Genomic DNA, 24,375 nt, shown 5'->3' with positions numbered 1-24,375 from the left:
ACCAAAATCACAACAAAAATCTTTTACATATTTATAATTCTCTTAGAAATTATTCTAGAAGAAGGCACTGAGAGATTACAACTCACTTATTTTTTTTCTGGATGGTTAGCAGCAGCTTTAGAGGTTTTAGCTTTGCATTTTTCATTCCTAGTCATTTTTTTTCTCTGTCTCATGATTTAGACTCATGATTCCAAATAAGTTTTAAGCTGGCCCCTCTTCATCATGCATTACATTAATAGAAAATCAAGCACTGTGTAGAAATATTGAAAATTATTAGAAACTGCAAAAATACCTTGCCAGACAATCCTATATTTTGAAACAATGAAGATCAATACTATTCATTGCTGTCATTTGCCTGAGTGCCTGTTCAACTTCATTCTTAACTATTCCTTTAGTGAAAATTTTGGGTAGCTCACAGTCACTTAAAATGATATTTTTAACATTCAGACTCTCTAATCTAATAATCTGACTGTTCTGTATGCAACCTCTGAAAGTATGTATCTCCAAATATATGCCCATACCATACTAAAAGTATTTTAATAGTTTCAGGTCTCTGCTATGCTCTGCCACATCAGACAAGTGCCTTTCCAGAGGTAGTCATCACCAGCAGTATCAATTTAGTGCTGTTTATTTCTGCACCTGCTCAAATTAGTGCTGTGATTTTATGTTTCTACAATTAACTTTAATTTTTAAAACAATTCACACTGGTATACTGTATAAATGATAATAATTATTTTAAGTTCTAATGCAATACTAGCCCTTATGAAGAATAGATGCAAACCTTCAGTACTTAATGAAATAGAAGTTGTTTCTTTCACCAATAATCTAAATAGGTGATAATAATTGATAAGCAGCTTTATTCAACATGTTTCTTCATGAACCAATGCTTTTCTCCATTTTGAGTTTCTAAAAGATACTTAAGTCTGCTTATAAGCAAGCAAAGAAGAGAGTGGTGAGAAAAGGTGCCTATTTCTTAACCATCTTATCCCAGAAGTGACATACATTACTTCTTATTGTAGTATGGATGTGAGGTGTCCACCAAAAGCTCACAGGTGATACCATACAAGAAGGTTTGCAGGAGAAATGAATTAATTCCTAATGGAATTAACTGAGTAGTAACTGGAGGCAGGAGGAGTGGCAGGAAGTAGTTCACTGGGAGCAGGGCTATGAGGTATATATTTTGTATCTGGAGAGTGGAATCTTTCTCTTTGCTTCTTCGTCATCGTGTAAGCTGCTTCCCTCCACCACACTCTTCCACCATGATATTCTGCCTCACCTAGAGACCCCAGAAATGGAGTTGGGCTTCTATGGACTGAAACTTCTGAAATTATAAGCCCTAAATAAACCTCTCCTCTAATTGTTCTGGTTGGGTCCTTTAGTCACAGTGGAGTAAAATCTGACTAAAACAGTTATATTCACATTCCGTTGTTACAGTTGGCAGATGGCTCAATTTAAAACCTAGAAGTCTTCCAACAATGTGTGCAGTCATAGGCAAGTGGTCTGAATGTGGGAGCTCAGTTGAGGGACACTAAAACACCACCACTAAACCTCAGAGCATCCACTGGCTTTTGCTTTCTAGATAACTACTGACTTTAAAACTGACCATCATTGATTCATTTGACATTATGGAGCATCAGCAATATGGAGTCAACTGCACTGGATAATTCTGATTTGTGCTAGATTTGCTGCAGCACACTAAGTAGGACACAGTCATGTGTGCAGTGCTGGTGGGATGTCTGGGGCCCACCTGCCTCAAGGGTCTTGTAGAGGGTGAATGTGTTGATGAGGTTATCTCACTATAGAAGTTCACAGTCATCTTCTAGTGAGTTAGCTTGAACTCATTTGCATGGTGGCAGGAAGCTTCCAGTAGTAACAAGGAATCAAGTCCCAGAGTTCACATCCTTTCCAAGTGCTATGGGCCAGGATCCAGACAAGGTGGTGCACACCTGGAATGCCAGGCACTGGGGAGACTGGGAAAACAGTCTTGCAAATTGAAGGTCACGTTTTGTAATTGGTGAGACCTGGTCTCAAAATTAAATATCAAATGGGCTGTGGATGTAGCTCAGTGGTAAGGTATCCTGGGTTCAATCAGCAATACTGGAAAAACAGAAAAAAATCTGTGCTTCAGAACCCAGGCACAGTGATGTACTCTCTGAACACCAAACTACTGGTCAACCTAAGGCTTCTTAGAGGATCACCAGTTCTAGATCGGCCCCTTGGCAATTTTCCTAATTCTGTCTCAAAAACAAAAAGAAAAAAAGTGTGGAAGATGTACCTCACTGCTAGATTATCCTTGTGGTAGAATATTTCCAATTCATTCAAATTATAACATTAAAATATGCTTCCTCTATTTTAACAAAATCTTAATACTCATGCCAAATTTAAGAAGCTGAGATGTAACAAAGTTACCTTACATAACTTACAGCCTAATACTTTAATTCAGAAAATCAGATGTTGGAAAAAGCAAACCTCATTTCTTATGGGCATTCCCTCACTCCCCCAGTGGTTCCACTCATCAGGAGAAATAATTTTTTTGAAAGAAAGAGCATAAGACTAACACTGAGTAAGGCTCTCTCTATCTAGGGTAAAAAGTGCACACTCTGATCTTCACCTTCAGTCCTGCATAAAAGCAAAGATGCAGGCTTTGTACTGTGGGCAGCTTTTCACCCAGGTGGTGGCTCTGTTGCCTCCTCTTCCCAAGAGCTACACCCAGGCCTGGCCTTGCACACCAGCACCTGGAAAAGGAAAATGTCTACAACATACAGAAGAAAAAGTATCCAGGTGGAAGAGAGGAAGGCAAGCTGTGGTTATTTGTTTGCATATGAAGCCATTTCCATTTGAACTCTCTTCACACTTTTAGCCTGGAGTTAATCCTGGAAGCTCTAACCTGTTTGTGAGCTTGAGTCCTGAGGATGACATTTTTTTTTTTTTAGTCTATATTACAAATGATTCCCACAAGTGGATTCAAAAGAAAACTTGGCAGTCATGAGGCAGGTGCCCAGGTAGGAGGAGGGAGAAGCCTGAAGTGGCAGCATCCCCCTGGAGGTCTTGGCGGGGTCTAGCCACAGATGGAGCCCACCCCTGTCAGCAAGGCCCACATTGACCCCAGGGTCAGGACCTCTGAGCCTCTGTGGTGCGCCACAAGGCCCATGAACCACCGCCAGGGATGCTGGACTGCAGCCCTCAGCCCAGAGCCTGCAGCGGCAGCCCAGAGGTGGGCCTGAGCTGGAGACTTAGTAGCTGCAGGTTGGGGTGACTGACGGGGCGGTGGACACCTTCCACAGGACGCAACTTGCACCTTCCCCAGCGCCCTTTCCTCAGCACAGGACTCCAAGGAGAGAGTGGCACCAATGCCGCCCACAGCACTGAAGTAGGAGCCCGCTGGTGGGCAACCGACTCTGGGCTCTGATCCAGGCTCACGTATCACTATGTTATTGAGGACGCGCCGGTCCTGGGGGTCCTGTCCTTGCTCCTAGAGGGAAGTTCTTCTCATGGTCCCCGAAGCATCTGTCCAGAAATTAACACAGGCCCAGACTACTATTCTTGGCTTTCGGTTGCTTTGCTTGTCACAAAGCCCAAGGATGCTGTTTGTAAATGGCTTATTACAATATTTTGCTTTTCATTCCTTCATAGAGAGAAAGTTGGTCTATCTTTAATTAATTAATTAATATAGTTTTTGCACTACTAGTTATTGAGTCTAAAGCCTGATGTTCTCAAACTAAGGTTTCTTACACTGAACTATCCCCTCACTTCTCTTGTTGGAGGTTATGGTACCCAGGGATGCACTAATACTTAGCTGCATTCCCTTTCTTGTATGTGTTTATATATGGATGTATTTTTTTAAAATTTTGAGGTAGGTTTCCCTTAGTTGGCTAGGCTGGTCTTGACCTGGCTATTCTCTCTCTAGAGCTTCCCTAAGTCACATTACAGGTGGGTACATCCTCACCCTAAGCACACATTCTAAAGCTGAGCCCAGAAACATGTAGTTATTTTATAATAAGGGAAAAAGAAACAGAAAAGACACAGGATTGGAAAGATTTTTAGATCTTTTGGAATCCTGTATATGGGAAGTGGGTTAGCCAAAGGAGAAGGAGAAGGGGAGAAAGGATTCGAATATAGAAGAAAAGTTGAGTAGGTAGCCTTTTTGAGGGGTGTGAGTGGCATTGGAGAAGAAAGGGCACCACACAGTGAGTTTAGGGAGGCTAAAAAGAGAGGAACAAGGGTAAGAAGCAAGAATCCCTGTTAACAGGGTGGGGCATATCTTACAGGGCTTTCTATGTGCTAGAGAAGTCCTGGATTCTACTGAATGAAAAGGGACTGGAGGTAGAGGAGCATGCTTCATGGCTAGGAAGTGACAGAGTCACACCTGTTGTGATTGCAGAGCCTCTTTGTAATAGCTCGTAAGGTGCACCATGTTAGGTGGTGGTGAGCATATAAACATGAAAACCATCAAGGCTGCTGTCTGGTTCATTCCTTTGTGACCCAGAGTGGCAGCCACAGCATGGCTGACTCTTTTGGGGGAAGCTGTGAAATCTGTGTGAATGAGAGGGCTGCTTCTGGAGCCAAGCTGCTGCTCACTCAGGCCATTTATGGACCCAAGGCCAGAGCTGGTCCCAAACTCTTCACACTATGGCTTCTTCTGAGTGGACCCAATGCTCAGGGACATGTCTGGGTTATATTTTCCCTAGAGCGGGAGGCCTTGTTACAAAGGAAAATCCTTTCTGGTTCATGAGCAGGATTAGAAGGGGATGAGGGTGTTCCACAGTGGCATTGTCTGAATTCACTTTGTGGATTTACTGCTGTCTTCTGCTATACATGCAGATACTGAAACTCAATGCAATATTCTCCAAATCCTGCCAGACTCTCACCAAAGTCTGAGATGGGATGTATTTCAGCATGTGGCCAGGAGGGGTGAAACACCTGTGGGCACATTTCCTGAGCTAAAATAGCTTCTCTACCTCTGATGTGTGTCCTTATCTTTCCCATCTTCCAATCTTTCAGATCAAAACCATTTCAGTATAGCTGAAATAATGTGACATAACTGCAAATGTGACATCATATTTCTAATTTAAATTCAATACGGGGTATCCATACATCTTTTCAAATGCATTCAGATTGGTTTTGTAGCCCATAGGCCTCTCCTAAACTGTTTATCATAATTAACATACTATGAAAACATTGTCCTCACACAATTGTGATAATCTGTTTAATGATCCTATTTCTCATTCCCCTTCTCTTAGAGTTCAATATTCCTTGTTCTTTCTGTTGAAAACTCCAGTGTCTAGATGCTCAGATAAAATAATATGTAATAAAGCCATTTATTATAACAACCATAAAAAGATAGTGTCCTTAAAAACAACTGACTTGAACCACTGTTTAGAGGGAGATCAAAGGCATAGAAATATTCAATATCCTTTGTTACTGTTGGTAAGTATTTTGTAGGATGTATATCCATAGATGAATATGTACTATTTTCTAAATATTAATGGCTAATATGCCAGTGACCTTCAGAATGAAATGAAAACATAACAAAGCAACTTTACATTTTACTGTGTGTGTTTTGAAATTTCTTCAAAGTATTTATTATTATGGATCTTTTTATGTAAAGAATTTTGTGAGGAAAATTATTAAATTTTTCTCTAAAAACAAAAGTATGCTTGAAATACAGAAAATTATGTTATAAATTTAAATGGAAAACTGAAGAAAAACATTTTTTTTCATTTTAATAGAATCTTGTCAAAATTGCAGTGAAACTTTTGAGAAATTCAGGAAAATAAATATATTTCAACATAAGAATAATATACTTCTAAAATTTATTTCTTTCAACATTATTCATTTCTGTAAGTAGAAAAATGATCTATTTCTTCTTGAGTAGCTATTAAAGTTAAAGCATTATTTGAAATAAATGATAGAACAATTTGTTTCCTTCCACAATTAAAACTTAGAGCCTATAACTCTCTTCCTTTCTCATATATCATATTTTAATACAGTATGCAATTTTCCATACACAACATTTTCAAAAGTATTGGCCTTCTCTCATTTTTCAATTTAACTCACTTTCTGAACTTTTTATGGATTAAAATATGTATTGGAGAATTCCTCTCTCTAGAAGAAAAGTATTTATTTATTCATATATTTTTAAATGTTATGGTCCACTGAATGGAACTGCATATTTGCTTCAGAAATTAAATAGGGTTTAAGAAGTATTTCCTATAGATATATTTGGGAAATGACTTACAGAACATCAAATATCCACCTGCATTTCTTTCAGATATGAATTAATGTGTCAAGTGTCCTGAAGGCCAGTATCCAAATGAAGAGAAAAGCCAGTGTCACCCCAAAATTATAACACTTTTTTGTTTTATGAAGACTCTCTAGGAGCTATTTTAGTCTCCATGGCCTTTGGTCTACTTTTGTATATTGCCACGTGTAATCTAGCAAAACACTTTTTCCTGAAGAGTGTCTTCTTGTCTAAATCAGAAAACTAAATTCTTAAATTAACACTTGCCATTTTCCATTAACTTTACATTCTGGCCTTACTTTCTCAGTCTCAAGATGCATATCAAAAACAAAAATTATAAATTTGACTGTATATCTGTCTGTTAGTCTGATTTTTTTTTTTTTTTTTTGGCACCAAAATTTTCAACTCTACAACATGAGATATCTTCTTTACTTCTTAGATTACCATGTGTGTTTTTGTATGACTCTTATCTTTTTTTAGAAATAAAAATCCAGAAAACTTTCTTTCTACCTTTGCCCTCTAAGAATCTTACTAAGCATTATTAGCACCTGCTACCCATGTAGAGAAAATCAATGAAGATCCAAATATGTTGTTCAATATGTTTCTGGGATTCCACTCTTCAATGTTGAATTTATTGAGATGAAGGCTGTGGAGAGTTCCATGTCTTTGCTTTCAGCAAAGAGTCCTCCAGTTCCTAATTATGACTGTAGTTCTGAGAAGAGAAGCAAGCTGATGGCTGGGATAGGAAGCATTTCAACAGGAATAACAACTCAAAGTTCCCAGGTACTAAGTCTGTACAATATCCCCCAGGTAAATGAAGAATCCTGGCTTTTGTGGTTAAACACAGTAATGTAGTAATGTATGCCAACATTTTAATTTATGCTTATAGGAAAACTATGGGACTTCTTACCAATGTACTGTTTAATTATCCCTTTTTCTCCAAAATAATTTTATTTTTAATATAAAATTGGTTATCTACAATAGTATTTTCTGCAGAAAGCTTTCAAAATGAAGAAATATATACAGATAAAATAATCATAATATATACTTCAACACATAGTATTTGGTTTTTGCTATTTATTGTTGTTAGCATTTACTCTTTTTTCCCTTTTGATTACAGAGTATTGTAGGTATAATGGAGATATGCAGTTCTAGTCACATTTTTTAAGTTTTTTACTGTATAAATACTACAAATATATTTACTTATCATCACTTACTTGTCTTTAGTTTAGTATCAGTTTAAACTGCAGCATAATACTTTTAAATACAATAGTTATTTAGTTGATTTATTATGGTCAGATATTTAGTCTTATAATTTCCCTCTACTGTGAAGAGTATTTCAGTTCATATCTTAATTTTAAAAAAGCTTTTATTGATTAGTAATAAAATTGTTTAAATATTTTTTTCTAGTGGTATTTCCAAATTAAAGTCTTCATGTTTATAAAGCTTATGATAGAATTAAAAAACTGCTGTTTTGAAACATGTTAGTTTATCTGAAGTAGTGAAAGAGATTTTCAATTTTTTTTTCCCTCTCAACACACTGTCTTTGTCAATTTGATGAAACTATTTTTGTTGTCTGTTACTTGTTTCAATTTTTTTTTCTTTTTCCTTTTTGGTACTGGAGATTGTACTCTTTGGTGCTTTACCACTGAACTACATACCCAGTCCTTTTTATTTTTCATTTTTAACAGGGTTTCATTATGTTGATGAGGATGTCTCAATGTTGTTGAGGTTGGCCTCAAACTTGGGTGCTTCTGCCTCAGTCTCCTGTGTCACCAGGATGACAGACATATATAACCATGACTAACTTCCTATTGTTATATTTGTGAGTTAATTTTATTTTTCTTTATGTATTTTTAATATCAATCTTTGATTATGTAATGATGGGGAAGTGATTTTTACTTTTTCTTATTGGTTTTTAAAATATTTTTTTTCTCCTTCCCATATAACGAAATGAAATATTTTAAAATATTTTAAAGAAAATAAGTCTTTTATCACATGCATTTCAAATACATATTTTAGAAATACATACCTTAAAAGTTGTTTACTAAATTTTTAAAAAATAATTTAAATAGAGAAACAAATTAGCCTCATCATCAAGCTTCAACAAATATAAAAAATAACATAATCTAATTATTTTGTTTCATCTATTAGAATTACTTATTTTGTGCACCTATTACATATTGTTATTCTTTATGTTTCTGCTTTCTTTCTGGAATTAGATGCTCAACTTCATTTTATGCTTTTATGATTTTTTCCTTCTCTGTTCTTTTCTTCATTTTTTTTCTTTTTAAAAAATCTTTAAAGTATTCATTTATCAATCCATCTGGGTGTCAAGCATTTAATTAGCATCTGTGTATAAAGATCTTGGTTTCAAATAAGTGCGAGGTGTCTATTAAACACTTAAGTTTAGATACCTGGTGAGAAGTTGCATGTTTTTTTCTAAGGTTTGGATTAAATTCTAGTGGGGAATTATAAAATCAGAAGATAATGTAAGGAATGTATTTTAATGGAAAATGGTAAAAAAAACATTCCAGTCTGAGAAATCAGGGTCTCTAATTTAAGTTTTGGGAAATGTGGAAACTTTGGTAAAGCTGACTATTAATGTATGTCATATTCTGCAATTTATTTATGCAAAAGTAATCCTGGAATAAATAGGAACATACTTTAAGGAAAAGTGTGTAATCATTTTTTTATACCAATGGTAAATTAAGTAAACAAAGTTTTAGAAAATTCAGTAACTGTAACTCAGTTTTTAAAAGATGAGAGTGGTGTGGGTCCCTGATAGAGTAGGTTCAAGAGAAAAATTAAGAGATGTATAGAAAGCAGTTTAGACAACTCAATTGAAGAATTTTTTGTGAAGAAAAAGAGCAGTATGGAAAAAAATGGAACATACTGGACAAAGAGAGATTTTATATGAAGTGACAGGAAAAGAATCATTTATTTTGAGATAGTTGATGCTGTATGCTAAATGTTACCAGAAGGCTTAGAGACTTCTAGGGAAATGCAGACCTCTTTTCTTAGTGAATTGTAAGTGCATATTATGTTCCTGCTTCTCAGTTAACTTGATTATTTGTTTATAGTTTCAAGAAGAAGAAAAAATGAAAGTCTAATATCTCTTTACTTCAGTGATCCAAAAATGATAGAACTCTACATGGAAAATTCTGGATTTATAAATAATCTTTGCAGATTTATGTTACCATAACTCAAATGAGGAGATGAAAACTTTTGTGGCTTTCTTTGGATATAGTTTCAAAAAGAGTAAAGGAACAGTGTATATAATGTGAACAGTCGAAATTAAAGTGATGGGTGATATATAGCAAATTGGTATTTTAGTGAACTTATTTACTCAATGGTTTTATTTCTTTCATAGTGTAAGTAAGAGATCAGATAAATTAAATTATTTGTTTAAGCAGTAACTTTGTGCTGTCTTTAGATCAGCTATGATCTATTTGAGCTCAGCCACAGGGACTCCAGTCTCTCTACCAATTTCTCATGAACTCTAGAAATCTGTATTAAGGAATTATTTAACTAATTCTGCATTTTTGTTGGAGCCATGTTGGCCTTGTGGTTCCAGGTGACATCAGGGGAGAAATGTTCCTCAGGGACATGACACAAGAAATGGCAACAATTGACTCTGTGTTGCATTTGCAGAAAGGATCCCAGAGTTTCCTGCTAAGGAAAATACTAACAGCCACTGTTTTGTGGAAAACTCACATTTACAAATGTCATTGTTGCTTTTGCAGACATATATTCCCATTTGAGATTTATGTATTGCATTATTTTCAATTTTCCATTTGGTATCTCTGGGTTAAAAGTTCTTATTGGAATATAATTGCATTAGCATTTGGATAAAAGCTAAGTTATACATATTTTGGTGGAGGATTATCATTTTCAGTATACACTTGGATGAGATTCCTGGTTTTAAAGATTTTGTCAGAAGTGTTCAGCCTGCAAAATTTCCTCATGATATCTTTATCCAGGATGTGTGATCTATAATATTTGAATTTCCTTACCTTGATCAACATTGGGTTCGGAATTTGAGTAAATGTAAACAAATTGGCAGTCTGGCAATTTGAGCTCTGCATTTGGGGATATAAATTCCTCACCCCAGATTTACAGTGTCTATGCTGCTATGTATGGTATTGCCCAGGCTCTTCACTGGTAGAACTCTTTCTCAAGGTAGAAGAAGAAGCACTTGACAGAGGTGCAAGGGTAGCTCCTCATCCATGGCAGGTAGCCTCAATTCATTCTTATATTTTCTTAATACATTGGGAAATGGATTGTCCTGTGATTTTCACATCTATACATTAAAGAAAACAATTTTTAAGCAAGTACATTTAAAAGATCCTTTTCTTACTATCCTGATAATTTAATATTTCCATCAAAATAACAGGGAAATGCTTATCAGATCCCAGGAATATTATAACAATAATACCAGGCCCTTTCGTGGTTATAAATCTTTCCTCAGGTTATTTTATTGTTTTGTTAAAAAATTAGATTTTTTTAACTCAAGAGATTTTTGCAAGTATAAATATGAAACATTAGAAGGGAATTTTTATGTGATCCAAATATCTCATGTTACTTTTTGCTTTGTTTCATTTTGTTAAATAGCTTCTAGAAAGCAGAATTAGCTTCTTTAAAATGAAACTGGACTAAATGGTGTAGCAGAAACTCAACTAAATCCATTCAATTCTCTATGTGGTATTTCCATTGAATCCATACATCTGCTAATTTGTATTTCTTTTTATTAAACTAAGAAAAACAGAATCAAATCATGTCAATAACATATTTGCTGCATTTTCCTTTATTTTGTCTTAAAGATAAGTTCGCCTAAGAATTTTTTAAAGTGATTCTCACAATACTTCTAGTTTTTTTTCCCGGTGATTTCTATCCTCATGCTATGGAAATTAAAAGGATTAGGTAAGAAGGTAATGGTGACCTTGTAAAGAGATTGGGGGGTTTTCTGTACTCTTGAATTTTCTGGAAGAGTTTGAAAAAAATATTTGCAAGTGTTCTTCTCTAAAGTTTTGTGAAATTCAGCCATGAAGCCATTTGGTCCTGGAATTTTCTGTCTTGGAATATGGTTGATTATTCGTTCCATCCCTTTACCTTTTAGTTATGTTTTCAGATTTTATATTCTTCATGATTCAATGTCACTGAGATAAACATGTCTTGGAATTTATCCATTTCTCCTATCCTTCCAATTTGTTGGTGTTTCATGGTTTATAGTATTTTCTTATGACTCTTTGTAATTATCATATTAGTTGTGATATTTCTGTTTACATTTCTATTTTTTCAGTTTTAGTTTTCTTTTTTCCCTTGTGTATTAGCTAGAGTTTTGAAATTTTGTTTCTTTTAAAAATATAATTCAGTTTTATCATTTCTATTTTTTTCTATTGTCTATTCCACTTATTTCAGGTCTGACATTTATTTCCTTTTCAGCTATCTTCATCCTTGATGTTTTCTTTTTCTTTTTCCCTAGTTCTTTGAGGTCCAGCATAGGATTACTTATTTGAGATAATTTCCTTTTCTTAGTGTAGGCATTTATTGTTGTAAATTTTCCTTTTAGAAATATTTTAGCTTCATCCCATAAGTTTGATATGTTTTATTTCCTTTTTAATTTTTTTTTAATTTTAATCTCTTCTTTGGTATATTGGCTATTTAGGAGTGTATTATTTAAATTCTACATATTTTCAAAATTTCAAGTTTTCTTCTTGTTTCTTCTTTCTACTTTCATACCACTGTGGACAGAAAAGATAACTTTTTACTCATTTTACTTTCTTAAATTGACTAAAACTTGTTTGGTGGTCTAGTATACCATCCTTCCTAGATACTCTCTCTTGTGCATTTCAGAAGAATATGTATTTATATCCTTTTTAGATGAAATAGTCTGTGAATGTCTATTAGATCCAATGAGTCTAATGTATGATTCAAGTTCAGTGTTTCTGATTGTTTGTCTAGAAAAATATATCCATAGTTGAAACTTGAGGTAATGATATCCTCTATTATCATTTTATTGTGATCTATTTAATCCTTTAGATTATGGCAGTGGTCTCCTTCAGCTTTTGAAAAAGTATAAATTGACAAAGTATAATGTACGCAACTTATTGGGTGAAGTGTGAAACAATTAAAGTAAGCTAATTAAATTAGCCATCACTTCAAATATTTAATTATTTTTGTTTTGAGAACAAATTTCCCTTTAGTGATTTTGAAATGTACAGTATATTGTTATTTACCACATTCCCTGTGTTGTGCAGTACACATCTAAAGGAAAACTTATTATTCTTGTCTAATAGACTTTGTATTCTTTCACCACCAATTCCCTATTCTCCCTACTCTTTACCCTTTGGTAACCATCATTCTATCTACTTCTTTAAATTCTATTGTTTCCAATATCATATATACGTGAAAATAAGTGATATTTGTCTCTTTTTGCATAGCTTCTTCTACTTAGCATAATGTTCTTCAATTCCATAAATGCTGTTGCAAATGCCAGATTTTCCTTTTTAAAAGATGAATTATAGTCCACTATGTCTATTTATCTCATTCTCTTAATCAGGTTTTTTGTTTGTTCTAATGAGTTATACTTGACAGTAGAATGCATTTTGACAAATCATACATAAATGAAGTACAACTTCTCATTCTTCTGGTTGTACATGATGTAGATTCACACTGGTCAGGTAGTCATATATGCACATAGGGTAATAATGTCTGATTCATTCTACTGTCCTTCCTACATACATACCCCTCCCCACTCTTCACTCCCCTCTCTCTAATACAAAGTAACTTTATTCTTCCCTAGCATCCCCCTTCATCTTACTGTGAATTAGCAGCTGCATACCAGAGAAAACATTTGGTCTTTTATTCTTTGGGATTGGTTTATTTCACTTAGCATGATATTCTCCAGTTACATCCATTTACTGGCAAAGCCATAATTTCATTCTACTTAAAGACCGAGTAATATCCCATTGTGTATATATACCAGTTTTTTTTTCCATTCATCTGTTGAAGGGTACCTAGGCTGGTTCCATAGTTTAGCTATTGTGAGTTGAGCTGCTATAAACATTGATGTGGCTGGGTCACTGTACTATGCTGATTTTAGGTCCTTTGAGTGTCAACTGAAGAGTGGGACTTGATTTATGAATAGTGCTACCATGAACATGGGAGTATAGGTATCTCTTCAACATAGTATTTTATTTCAACTGTTTTGATTTAATATCCAGAAGTGACTGCTAGATTATAAAATCATTTTATTTTTACCCCTTTGAGGACAAATCTATCAGGTATTCTTCATTGTCATATTTTTTTTTTCTTAAACATACCATCCTCTTCTCTCATGACTCATAAAGTTCCTTTCTATAGAATGGTGTCTTTTCTCTTGCTACTTTCCAACTTTTCACTAAGTTTTGACAATTGATGTGTCTTAGTGAAGTCCTTTTTGGTATGAATCTGTTTGGGGACTTTTAATATCCATGTACCTAGATCCATATTTGGAATTTTTCTGCCATTTTTTCTATTTCATATTTTATTGCCATGCTATAATTATACATAATAGTGGGTTTCGTTATGTCATATTTGAACATGCATATAACATTTCGTTATGTCATATTTGAACATGCATATAACATCTCCCTTTCTCTGACACCATGCTAGACATATCTCCCTTACATTATTATTACCATTTGAATTAGTAAAATATATTTTATATATATTTTTAATTGGGATTAACTTTGGATTATTCAAAAATGGACATAGCATAATTTGGTAGATTTCATTTCCCATGTGTTTCCATTTTGCCTGCCTTCTCTCTCTTTTCAATATTCTTGTTCTACCTTTTATTTTTGTGAGATTGCTCACAAAAATTGATTTCTTTTTTTTTCTTTTCTTTCTAGCTTTTACATATGAGAGAAATTTTTCACTTTCAGCATTTTACTATGTCTTATTTCATTTAGCATTGTGTTCTCCAATTCTATCCACCCCAAAATTACATAATTTCATTCTTTATGGCTGTGTGAGATTCCTTTGTGTGTATATACCATGTTTTCCTTTTATTTCTTTTGCTTATTGGACACATAGCCTGGTTCTGTACTTTGTTTTTTGTGAATTGCACTGTTATAAATATTTGTGTACTTACATCACTGTAGTATCCTGATTTTAGTTCTTTTGGATAAATACTAAGGAACAGATAGATTTTATCTCATTCCAGTTAGAATGGAAATCTTCAAGAATAGAAATAACAATGATTGTTGGTGAGGATTTTGGTAAAAAGTACACTTAAGTATTTTCACATATTTGTACAACTTATTTCAAATGGATCATAGAGATTCCTCAAAAGCCTGGTAATGGAGCCAGCCATTATTTCTTTAAATAAGTATTCTGCTGGTTTCTTTCTTCTTCTGAAATTACTATAATTTATTAATTACTTTTCTTAATGATGTCCAATAAATTGTATAGTCTTTCTACATTCATTTTCATTATTAGTCTTTTATTTTTCTTCTCTAACTGTATAATTTCAAATGACCTGTCTTTGCATACACTGATTCTTTCTTCTCTATTTCAAGTCAGTAGACAAAATTGCTTTTTTTATTTCATTCATCATATCCTTCACCTCCAGAAATTCTATGTAATTATATTTTATGATTTCTATCAGTTTGTAATTTTTTCATTTTGTTCATATACCATTTTCCTGATTTCATTCAGTTGTCTGTGTTTTCTCGTAACTTACCAAAACTTTGTAGAATAATTATTTTGATTTATTCTTCTGTCAACTAATAAATTCCTACTTCTTTAGAGTCAGTCATTGTATAATTATTGGGCTCTTTTGGTGGTGTCATGCTCCCTTGATTTTACATGTTCTTCAAAGTTTTGCATTACAGTCTGTGCATTTGAAGAAAGGGTCCTATTCTCCAGTCTTTACTGGCTGGCTTTACAGAGAGGTACTTTCACTTGTCAACCTTGTTGGTGATCCTGCAATTCCTCAGAACTTTTCTATGAATGCTTCTAGTCTACATTTCTGTTTGCCTCTTGGAGAATTGAAAATCTTCAGAATGTATGTCTTTTCTAGATCCCTGAAATACAGGCTAGGTGATAAGAGCCTCCTTTTGTCCCCTTTGAGCAGTGCCCTAAAATATTCACATTTGTGTGCTTTCTTTAAAATCCACAGAGTTGTGGTATCTGTAGAGGCTTTTTCTTTCCATATAAACTTTAAAATACATTGATACCCCAAAATAGTTTGCTGACATTTTTATTGGGATTATATTGAACATTTCAGTCAAGTTGGGCAGAACTGGTATCTTTACAGTATTGGGTTTCTTCACTGAGGAACATGGAGTTCTTCTTTTATTTATTACATTACAGAATAATTCTTATATGATTTTGAATTTGGATAATGCTGGCCTTATGGGATGTGTTAGAAAATATTTACTCTGCTTTAATTTCCTGGAAAATTTAAAAATTGATATCACTTATGATTAGATATTTAGTTTGTCAATAAAATGGCTCAGACTGGTGCTTTCTATTTTGAAAACATTTTATTGATTGATTCAATTTATTTAATTAATTTAAAATTTTATACATGATATCTTTCCCCTTTTGTGAGTTTTGGTAGATTGTGACTTTAATAAATTAATTTCATCTAAGTTATGAAACTCATGAATATTTGTTTATAATCTGTCTTTATTTTCCCTTCTCAAAATACAAAAAAATAAAAATGCTGGGGTTATGGCTCAGTGGTTGGGCACCCCTGGATTCACTTCCCAGTACCAAAACCCCCTTTTTTCATTTTAATGTCATTGGGATAATAGTTATAAATTCTCTTTTATTTTTGATATCAATAATATGTGTCCACTATCTTATTTTCTTGGGTAGTCTGGATAGATGTATACCAATTTTATTGCCCATATTATATAACCAACTTTGGTTTTATTGATATCCTCTTACTTTTTTCCCTTTGTTGATGTTTTCATTTTTACTATCATTTTCTTCTTTTTGTTTATGTTTATATTCATATTTTTTCTAACTTCTTAAAATGTGAGCTTGCATTATTCATTTTAGGTCTTTAAATTTTCTACTATATGCATTCAGTGCTGCATATTTCACTGTAAGTATTGTTTTTGATATGTCTTACAAGTTTTAGTAAGTTATGTTATCACTGTTTCAGTTTTATTAAAATTTAAAAAATGTCTTATGAACCTTATCATGTTTTTTAAAAGTGTGTTGTTTAATAAGTTAGTATTTTCCAACTATCTTTCTCTCATTGATCTCTGATTTTTATTGTAATTTAATTGCATGGTTTCTAGTTATTTAAATTTGTAAATGTAGCCTATCTTTGTAAATGTTCTACATAAGTGTTGAAGCATGTTAATTCTGCTGTTCATAGATGCTAAGTATTCTATAATTCTCTGGCCTATAGAGTTCAATTACATAGTTGATTGGGGGTCCTACTTAGTTCAAATATGGCATTTTCTCTCTGCTGCATCTTCAATTACTGTTTGAGATGCATTGACTCTCCAACTTTTGTCTATTTCTCTATATTTCTAATCCTTTTCTTTTTGCTCATATTTTTGACACTGGTTATAGAAACATATTTGTTAAGATTTGTCATGTTTTCTTGAATAAATGAACTCTTTGTCATTACGAAATGCCCTTTTTTATACTTGATAGTTTTTATTGTCATTAAGTCTCCTTTGGCTGAATTGAAAGAGATATTTAAATGATCTTTTAACTAGAATTTTTATTACATGCATTTTCCTACCACTTGACATTTAATTTCTCATTGTTTTTATCTTTAAAATGGATTTCATCTTAGAGAATTTATAGTTGACTCTTGTGTTTTTTGGTTTGTTTCTTTTGAGTCTTCTTGTTAATTCATTCTGTCAGTCTCTGTTTTTAATTGATGCATTTAAACTACTCACATACACTGATTATTGACATTTCTTTCATATGTGAAACTTATTTCTATGTTTTGACTTTGTTCTTTATTTCTTTTTAAATCTGTCTCTTTCTTTATGCCTTCTTTGGATTAAATTGAGCCTTACATATTATTGTATTTTCACCTTTTTCTTGGAATATCAATTATCATTATTTTTAAAAATTTTCATGTTTTCCCTAACATTTGTATTAAACATTTAAGAATAGTGCTTACATGGTTTGGAGCTATAGCTCAGTGGTGAAATACTTACCTAGCAAGTTTGACATCTTGTGTTTGATCCCCATAGGCATGAAATAGTAATGATGATAATAAAATTGAAATTATATAAAAATTTTACCTGTCAGTAAGGTAGTTTTCTTTTGACAATAATTATTTACTTTCCCTCCTTTGTAAAATTACATTATTTCTTTCATTTATCTGTATGATATATTCACACAATATATTTTTTAAATATTATTTATTTTAAAATATATTCCTATTTTAAAATAAAGAATTATTTATTAGATCAATAATTAATGAAGAAAATATAATGTTTAACTTTCTATCATATTTTATGTCCAGTGCTATTTGTTTACTTATATTGTTCTGACTTTTTTTTTAACATTCTCCTTTTTCCTGAAAAATTTTTAGCACATTTCTTAAAAAAACAGGGCTACTGAGAAACATTTTCCTTAGTTTTTGTTTGAGATAATTTTTATTTCTTCTTCCCTTTCAAAAGATAATTTCTGTGCTGATACCAAATTTTAGTGATTTTTAAAATTTCAGTATTTTAAGTATTTTACAACACTCTCTTTTTGTTTGCATATATTTGGACAAATATGCTACAATTTTTACCTTTCTTTCATTATAAGTAAGTCATATTTTCCCTTTGTTTGTTCTAGGACCTTCTGTTAATATTTGGTTTTGGCTGTTTTAATTGCTATGGTTAGGTATATTTTGTTGATATTTATTCTACTTGGTGTTTGTCATTCTGTTTGTGCTACCTGGAGAGAAAAAGCCAAGATTCAAAAATTTATAGAAAATATTTTTTCTCATGATTTTGGAGGCTGGAAAGTCTAATATCAAAATTCTGTGCCAAGGACTGTTTACTGCATCCTCCTGAGGAGAGAACACTGTTCCCTCACATGGTAAAAGATGAAATGGACAAAGAGGTAAATTGGGATGAACTCATCCTTGTATCATGGTATTAATCCATTTGTGGGGGTAGTGTTTTCATGGCCTAAACTTCACTTTAGGCCCCACCTCCTTTTCAATATGAGTTTGAAAGGGGATTAAAAATATTCAAACAAAAGTGGTTGTCTCTGTGCTACTGCATTGATGGTTTGATGCCTGTCTTTAAGCTGAAAAATTCTTTGTTAATTTTAGTATCCCCACTATGCTTCCACCCCATGCATGCCATGTTGATTCACTCCTACTTCCATCTGGGAAATTTTAGATATTAACACTTCAAATGTTTCCTTAGACCCTTTCTGGTATTTTCTGTTTGGGGTTCCATCTTTTATCTGTTATAGTCTCTGCAGTTGTCTCACAATTCTAGGTATTCTGTTTTATTATTTTCTTTATATTTTTATCTCACATTTCAGTTTGGAAAGTTTTTATTGATATATTTTCAAGATCATTGACTTATTATTCAGCCATGTCCAGTTTACTAAGGGACCCATCAGTGAAATCTTTCTGTCATAGTATTTTTACAGAATTCTAGCTTTTCATTCTGTTTTTCATAATGCTTTAACCTCTCAGTTTACTTTACCCACTGTTCTTACATATTGTTATTTATCTTGTAGAACACTTGGCACATTAATCATAGTTTTAAAAATTCTGGTCTGATAATCCCATTTTCATACCATATCTGAGTCTGGTTCTGTTGCTTGCTTCATGTATTACTTTATGCTTTTTCTTAAGATAAAGCATATATAATTTACCAAGTTATGTAATCCTTTAAAAAACAGGTAGACATTATGCATTGCATAGTAAGAGCTGAGACTCTTTTCCTGAGGTCTCATTTCTTTTTTCCCAAATAATCTATAACTGTGTCTACCATACACTACTCAATTTATTACATATATTTTGCACAGAATTTTACTTCAGTGGACATTAATTTTAGAATCTTTGAAATTTTAATTCTTATGGTTTTGTTATACATCCTCTGTGTAATGAGATGTCATATAATTAAAATGAATGGATGAGTTCATTAACAAATACATGGTCAGTCAACAAGTACTCCCAAAGCCCTCCTGAAAAACTTATATCTAGTTGAAATTTTTCACAAATTTAACTTGATATGGAAAAGCTTATTGAGTTTCAATGTGATGAAATTATTTTGTTTTCCTTTCAACAAATATACAACATTAAAACAAAAATAAATTTCCATAAGCTTCTATAAAAATACCCCAGACAGGGCTGGGGATGTGGCTCAAGCGGTAGCGCACTCACCTGGCATGCATGGGGCACTTAGCACCACATAAAAATAAAATAAAGATGTTGTGTCCACCAAAAACTAAAAAATAAATATTAAAACTCTCTCTCTCTCTCTCTCTCTCCAAAAAAAACAAAAACAAAAACAAAAAATACCCCAGACATGTCTCATTAATTAATTATATAAATTACAAATTTGAAAAAGATGCAAATTCAGAGGAATGATATTTTTAAAAAGTTAAAACATATTATGGTATTGACATTATTTACTTCTTCAACAGTTTATTTTATGCTTATAAAATGGATGGAGTTGGAGGATATCATGCTAGGCAAAATAAACCAATCTCAAAAAATCAGGGACTGAATGTTTTCTCTGATAAGTGGATGCTAATCCATATTGGGGGTGAATGGGATAAGTGGAGATATTTTGGATGAGGCAAAGTTGGGGACGGGAGCAAAGGGATAGGAAAAACAGTGGAATGAGGCAGACATAATCATCCTAGATATAATTGCACAAATGGTATGACTCTACTTTATGCACAACCAGAGAAGTAAAAAATTCTGCTCCATTTGTGTACAATGAATTGAAGAGCTTTATACTGTCATGTATAACTGGTTAGAGCTAATAAATACATAAATAAATACATAACTAAATACAACTTTTAAAAGACTTAAATATTTCAGTGATATTATAATGGAAAGGTAAGTCATAGTCCTAAGAAATGTTTTGGCCATGAAAATTTGCAAAAATTCAGTAGTTCTTGATTAAATTGTTATTCAAAAGTCTACAATTTTCTACCTATATGCTGTTACTGAATTTTACATATTGATTAACTTTCCTCTTCCAGTACTTCTTACACAAACTCCCTCTGCTGTTTGCAATAAAAGATGTCCTTTTAGACTCAGAAAAATAGCTCTTGAAGGAAAACTATTTTGTTGTTTTAATTGCATTCCCTGTCCAGATGGAGAGATTGTCAATGAAACAGGTAGGCATTTATGAAAATTATTCTGAGTGTGGAAATGGTGCACTAGACATGGATCCACAGTAAATAAATGAAATTAGAAATTAGATGCTAACTTTGAATTTGGTGGAGGAAAACAACATTTTACTTCCCCAGGAAACAGGTAAGGGTAGAATGTGAATAAGTATATTTAGTTTGGTGGCACCCCCTGACTCTCTCCAAAAAGGGATGCTTTTTCTCTCTGGAAGAAACTATTCTTCAAATATAGTCTAAGGATCCTTAGGAATTAATGTGGATTCCTAATTATTGTCCTAATTAAGATTAATAATAAAAAACAATGTATAATTATATAAAACTTAAAAATGAAAAAAAATATTCAATTATCAGTAAACTTTCACATTTTTAAAAATACTTTTAGAATAAAGAACAAAATGTTTAGATTAAAAAGTCACTGGGCAGGTTTGTAGTAGGTTGGACAGAACTGAAATGAGATTTAGCACAGAAAAAGTACATCTGCAGAAATTACCCTGGATGCAGCCCACGTCAGCAAGCTTACAGAAAAACACAATAGAATAAAACGACCTGAAACTCAGGAGGAGAAAATACAGAAGATGTAGGGAAGACAGCATTTGCAGGATAATATCAAAATATCTTCAAAGAGGATTGCATTAAACTCTATATATTTCTATCCATATTTGAATACAATATTCAGAATACTAGAAAAGTTAAAAGTTTTTAAAAAATGTGTTTTCAAGACATATGGCAGTTATTTGACCACCCCCCCACAAATAATTAGAGATTTTAAAGCAGCCATAAGAAAAGATAGGTCACATATAAAAGAACAGTTATTAGATTGACAGTGGAATTGGTAGTTAAAATAAGGAAAGTTATTAGAATGATTTTTAATAGGCTGAGAGAAAATACAAGTACATATAAGTATGTAAGGAGGTTGTAGTTTTCTTTCTCTGGATTGTAAACCCCCGTGTCAAGTCAGGTCTTATATAGGGATAAGACTTTTCCCTCAAGATGCTATGAAGGATATTATACTGAGGGGATTTTATATCCAGAGACCAACCCAAAACCTAATGTGATCCAGTTATGATCTTTTTCTTTTTTCTTTTTTTGTTTATTTTTTAATTTGATCTCATTAGTTATATGTTACAGAGGAATGAATTTTGACACATTATATATAAATAGAGTATAATTTCTCCTTTTTCTGGTTGTACATAATGTAAATTCACACCAGTCGTGTAGTTATATATGCACATAAGTTAATAATGTCTGATTCATTCTACTGTATTTCCTATACCCATAAACCTTCCCCTCGCTTTACTTCCCTCTGTCTAGTCCAAAATACCTTTGTTATTCCTTAGCCCCCACCCCAACTTATTGTAAGTTAGCATCTGCATGTCAGAGAAAACATTCAACCTTTGGTTATGGGGGATTGGCTTACTTTGCTTAGCATGATGTTTTCCAGCTCCATCCATTTACCTGCAAATGCCATAATTTCATTGTTCTTTAAGGCTGAATAATATTCCATTATGTATATGTACCACATTTCTTATCCATTCATCTATTGAGGAACACCAAGGATGTTTAGCTATTGTGACTTGAGCTGCTATAAACATTGATGTGGCTGTGTCACTGTGGTATGTTGATTTTAAGTCCTTTACCCAAAGGACTGAGGAGTGGGATAGCTGGATTAAATGTTGGTTCCATTCCAAGTTTTCTGAGGAATCTCCATACTGCTTTCCATAGTGGTTGCACCAATTTTCAGTACCCCCATGCAATGTATGAGTGTAAATTTTCCCCATATCTTTTCCAACAATTATTTTTGCTTATATTCTTAATAACTGCCATTCTGACCACAGTGAAATGAAATATTAGAGTAGTTTTGATTTGCATTTTTCTAATTGCTAGAGATGTTGGATAATTTTTCAAATATTTGTTGATCAGTTGTACTTCTCCTTTGAAATGCATGTTCAGTTCCTTTGCCCATTTATTGATTGGCTTATTTGTTTTTTAATGTTAATTTTTTGAGTTCTTTAGATATCCTGGATATTAATACTCTATCTGAGGTGCATGTGGTAAAGATTGTCTCCAATTCTGTAGGTTCTCTCTTTACTTTTTTGATTGTTTCCTTTGCTGCAATGAAGCTTTTTAGTTTACCATGATGAAGTGGGGGTTCATTCCAGGGATGCAAGATTGGCTCAACATACAGAAATCAATAAATGTAATTCATCACACCAACAGACTTAAACACAAGAATTATATGATCATCTCAATAAATGCAGAAAAGACATTTAATAAAATATAGTACCCTTTCATGTTTAAGTCACTACAAAAATGAAGGATAGAAGAAAATTACCTCAACATTGTAAAGTTATATATGCTAAAACCAAGGCCAATATTATTCTAAACAAAGAAAAACTGAAAACATTCCTTTAAAAACTGGAACAAAAAAGTATGTCCTCTTTCACAACTTCTATTCAACATTGTCCTTGAAGCTGTATCCAGAGCAATTAGAAGAAAGAAATTAGAAGAATATGAATAAGAAAAGAAAAACTCAAACTAGCACTATTTGCAGATAACATGATTCTATATTTAGAAGAGTCAAGAAATTCTACCAGAAAATTTCTATAACTAATAAACTAATTCAGCAAAGTTGCAGGATATAAAATCAACACCCATAAGTCAAACATGTTCCTAAACATCAATGATGAATCTACTGAATGAGAAATTAGAAAAACTATCCCATTCACAATAGCCTCAAAAAAAAAAAAAGAAAAAAAATACTTGGGAATCAATCTAACAAAAGAGGTGAAAGACCTCTGCAATGAAAACTACAGTACACTAAAGAAAGAAATTAAAGAAGACCTTAAACAATGGAAAGATCTCCCATGTTCTTGGATAGGCAGAATTGATACTGTCAAAATGTCCATACTATCAAAATTGTTGTACAGATTTAATGCAATTCCTATTAAAATCCCAATTACATTCTTCATAGAAATAAAGGAGCAATCATGAAATTTGTATGGGAAAATAAGAGACCCACAATGTTAAAGCAATAAGCAGGAGTCATCACAATACTAGACCTTAAATTATACTACAAAAATGGCATGGTATTGGCATGAAAATAGACATGTAGACCAATGGTAGAAAATAGAAGACACAGAAACAAATTCACATAAATATAGCTATCTTGTATCAGACAAAGGCACCAAAAATGTCCATTGGAGAAAAGACAGCTTCTTCAACAAATGGTGCTGGGAAAACTGGAAGTCAATATGCAGCAAAATGAAATTAAACTGCTATCTCTCACCATGCACAGAACTCAAAGTGGATCAAGTATCTAAGAATTAGACCGGAGACCCTGCGTCTGAGAGAAGAAAAAGTAGGCCCAAGTCTTCATCATGTTGAATTAAGTCCTGACTTCCTAAAGTGCTAGAAATAAAATCAGAAATAAATGGGACAGATTCAAACTAAAAAGTTTCTTCTCAGCAAGGAAACAATCAATAATGTGAACAGACAGTCCACAAGTGGGAGAATAACTTTACTACATGCACATCAGATCACTAATCTCCAGGATATATAAAGAACTAATAAAAAAATTAACATCAAAAGAACAAATAACCCAATAAATAAATAGGCTAAGGAATTGAACAAACACTTCTCAGAAGAAGATATACAATCAATCAACAAATACATAAAAAATGCTTAACATCTTTAGTAATTAGGGAAATGAAAATTAAAACTACACTGAAATTTCATCTCACTCCAGTCAGAATGGCAGTTATCAAGAATACAAGCAACAACCCAATCAA

The sequence above is a fragment of the Marmota flaviventris genome, chromosome 3 (assembly GCF_047511675.1).
Source record: "Marmota flaviventris isolate mMarFla1 chromosome 3, mMarFla1.hap1, whole genome shotgun sequence".
NCBI lineage: Eukaryota > Metazoa > Chordata > Mammalia > Rodentia > Sciuridae > Marmota > Marmota flaviventris.
The sequence above is the reverse complement of the archived record's forward strand: the minus strand, read 5'-3'. Positions refer to the sequence as shown.